The sequence below is a fragment of the Gossypium arboreum genome, chromosome 7, assembly GCF_025698485.1.
Source record: "Gossypium arboreum isolate Shixiya-1 chromosome 7, ASM2569848v2, whole genome shotgun sequence".
NCBI lineage: Eukaryota > Viridiplantae > Streptophyta > Magnoliopsida > Malvales > Malvaceae > Gossypium > Gossypium arboreum.
Genome location: NC_069076.1, coordinates 71,260,158 through 71,264,158, shown reverse-complemented (window position 1 = coordinate 71,264,158; position 4,001 = coordinate 71,260,158). Strand labels below are relative to the sequence as shown.

General features: G+C 33.3%; 1 non-coding gene across 1 annotated transcript; it reads left to right on the top strand.

Moving 5' to 3' along the window:
* Nucleotides 1-2,418: 2,418 nt before the first annotated feature.
* Nucleotides 2,419-2,525, top strand: LOC128295667 (small nucleolar RNA R71). The gene has a single exon (XR_008286227.1). It is a non-coding gene; the product is annotated as a small nucleolar RNA R71 (small nucleolar RNA).
* Nucleotides 2,526-4,001: the final 1,476 nt, after the last annotated feature.

The following is a 4,001-nucleotide window of genomic DNA, read 5'->3' as shown; positions in this document are numbered from 1 at the left end:
AAATAGTGGAGATTTTGAGTTTCCAATGGAATGGGTATTGCCCATCGCTAAGTAATGCAAGAGGATTTCGCTTTTGGAAAGTAATACTACAAAGGCTCAATATAAAAAGTATCAACAATGTTGTTCATTGTCTATTAAAGAGACAATGACTATGAAAAATGTGTTCTTGTATTGTTTGGAGGGTAGGAGACCAAATGATGGGTTCTTGTATTGTTTGGAGGGTTGGAGACCAAATGATGTAAGCATAGATGATGTAGAATTGGATGATGTAAAAGAAGAAACTTGGCTTACAAATAATCAAGCCTGGCCTTACAACACAGTTGATAATATAGGAAAATTTTTGCTTGGAGTATTTGATGAATCGAAGGGATTTTTTTAGCGCTTTTTGTAAGTACCCAAAACTTTCTTGGAAATATAAAGTGCCAAAATATAGAATTATCTGTGGTAAGGCCTCAAAAGAAACCTCTATTGTTACGAATAAAGTTGATAATAGTATTGACATTTCCTCTAGTCATGCATGTGTTAGAGAGGTTGCTGCTACCAATTAAGGTGAGGAAATTTACTCCATGAAGGAAAATTCCAGGACTTTGCTAATAAATGTGTCCTTTTCAAATGATGAAATTCCTACCTCACTTGGTATATACTATCCATCTATGAAAGAATTTATGAATTGTAAATTTTGGTTATCCCTAGTAGCTCTAACGAAAGCCCTAGTAATAGTTCTAGTTTGTGTAGTTTTTAACAAAACTTTTTACGTTATGAAAAATTGAATTTAATTCATCTTTACAAATTTGCAAGTACTTTAGAAAGTATGGATTTCAGTGGTATTGCTATGAGTAGGATGTTTGGAATAGATAAAATGTGAGGTTCTTCTTTTCTTCAAGGGACTAGTAGTCTCGTAAGAGACAGAAAATCATTGTTTGCCAAGAGAAAGAACAACATGAGAAAGAGAGGAAAACTAAAGGAAAGAAGGAGGTCATTGTTTTTAAGAGTAATGAACCAACCTCCAGTACTACACCTTTTAAAATTCCTGCTAGCACGACAGGTTTTTTTCCTACATTTGTTGCTAGTATTACTATACCAGTAGGTTTATCTAGTACTTAGCCACCTCTTGTTCGGTTATCTTTTGCTTCTACTACAGTTTCTTATATTATGTCACCTTTGTCAGGCCAACGCATGATTATGTTTCCTCATCCACCCTCAAGAAAGCCTACTTAATTAGGACCACACATTCTTGGTTCATAGAAAAGTTAGTGATTAAAGATCATGCTTAATTTAAATGGCATGATTATATCCCCAAGATTGAATTTTTATTTTGTGCAAAGAAAGTTATCCCAATTACTTAGAATACCATTGGTAAACTGTTGGTTGAAGTTGCCAAAATAAGTACACCTTCAAGGTTGTTGGGACCATTGATGGCTTAAATTCAAGAGCATGCCCGACTGCATTTTTTTTAGATAAGTCTATAGGAGTTATGATAGAAACATTATATGATCTAGAGAAATTGATGCCCACCTATCACAAGTGTAAAAATGATGTTCCCATTTAAAAAATTGCAGGAGTAATCAGAGTTTGCTGAAAAGTTTGTTGAAACAACAAAGAAAAAAAGGCTCATCAAAATCTAGAAACTAAATGAGAAGTTGGTCAAACACAAACTGAAGGATATGAAGCAAAAGAAGACCACAAAGCGGGTCGAGGACTTTGAAATCAAGTTGACTAAATTAAGAGAGAAAACTCACTTAGAGAATGAAGCTGCTGAGAAGGAGTATTGGTTGGCATTTGTTTGCCTTGAATATGAGAAGAAATTTAAGAAAACTATTGTTGATGCTCATGTTGGTGTGTCCAATGTATGGAATTCATCCTCCATAGTACTATCCTTGCTATTTAGGTTGCTTATGAACATTTAAATCTAGCAAACATGGATATGAGATGTTGTGCTAAAGTGTAGGTTGGCTCTGACATCTGGAATCCTTCTAGCATAGGTTAGGAGTCCTTTGTAGAAGAATGAGGAAGTAAAGTTTTCTTTCCTCCTTCTACTTGTGGATAAAAGTGAGAATGTTATTTTCGAGGGAAAAGGTGAATGTGAAGGAGATGAAGATGAAGAGGTCATCTCCCCCTACCAATCGAGTTACAACATTGTTAAACTTATTAGTAGTAAAATTATTAAGGATTGTGGATATTGAAGATACCTGAGCTACAAGTAAAGTGAGGGCGCCCACTTCATGTACTCCCACGACTCGTCTCGAAGTTGCTTGATTGGTTGGCCACTGGTAATCGTTGCTAGCAATTCTCTCAATAATTTCATAAGTCTCGTTATAAGACTTAGAAAGGATAGCACCATTGGTAGAAGCATATACTACCATCCTCGTATGAGCATTAAGACCGTTATAAAAAGTCTTTAATTGGATGCAATGCGGGATTCCATGATGAGGACATTTTCGTAACAATTTTTTAAATCTTTCCCACACCTCATACAATAACTCGTCATCCATCTGTTGGAAGGTTGTGATCTCGTTTCACAATTTAGCATTCTTGCTAGGTGGGAAATATTTCATAAGGAAATGTTCTGCTAACTCTTGCTATGTGGTAATCGAATCTGGTGGCAATGAGTTCAACCAGGCTCAAGCACTATCCCTTAGTAAGTATGGGAACAATTTTAATCTTAGTGCATCTTCAAGTACTCTAGTTAACTTGAAGGAATCATTCACCTCATAAATAATCTAAGGTGAATGTGAGGATCTTCAGTAGGCATTCCACTAAATTGGCTCACTATTTGGAGCATCTGGATCATGACTGGCTTCAGCTCAAATTTTTGTGCCTCGATTTTGGGTCTCCTAATACCTGGATTAAGCTCATGAAACAATGACACGGCATACTGTCTTAGAGCTCTATCCTTATTATCAGCAATAAAGATAGGATTTTGAGCATGATTTACTCCATTTCCTTGATTCTAGTTTTCGAAATTCATGGTCATTTTTTGATTTGCTTGTTTCTCATTTGTTTGAAAGTCTGTTCACTTTCAAGATCTTTAAGGAATAAGTTGATAATTCGATCAATGCTCATAAACACCTGAAACAATTATAGAAAAATATTTAAATTAAAATTAAACAAAAAATAAATCAAAATGAAAAATTAACAATTTCACAAATAATGTCTTTTAAAACAGTCCCTGGCAATGACGCTAAAAACTTGGAATGTAGAAAATGTGCAAGTGTACACAATTGTTAACATGTAATAAAATGACAAGTAATGTCGAGTTATCGTACTCATAGGGACTGTGCAAGAAAATGTTTATGAAATGTAAAAATTAAACAAATTGGTGAGGAAAAATATGTTGATTTGAAAGAGGTGAAAAAAAATCAAACTAATTTAACTAAGTGACTAATTAAGAGAATAAAATTAAAAGTTCCCATGCACGATTTCTAAAAATGAGTTTAATCAATATGACATAAATATGTTAGATCAATTTTATTCTTTAACTTAGGATTATTAAAACTATGTTCGTGTTGTTACGAATAATTCCACGACAACTTAGTAATTTGCTAACTAATGCACATACTTAATAAAACCCATTAATCTCTTGAACATATCTCTATGTCAATTCAAACAATTAATCAAATTTTTATAAACAAGTATAAGATTAATGTTTAGTTTAGGAATGCTTCTCAAAAGTGCTTTTAAGAAAAAACACTTTTGGTGAGAAGCTAACATTTTCGTCTTATCAAAAAAGTACTTTGGTGAGAAGCTAAAATTTTCATCTTATCAAAAAAGTACTTTGGGCCAATTTTTAGCTTGAGAAAAATATTTTTTCTCTAAAAAAGTAGCTCGTTTAGGAATGCTTTTGTTTCAAAAGTGATTTTTACGCCAAAAGTGCTTACTGAACACACCCTAAGTGATGTAATAATATATCTTTATATTGAAACAATTTAATCACAATAATCTTACAAATTATGCAAGACTAATGTATTCTTTAATACCGTCGCGAATTTAACCTTCAATTA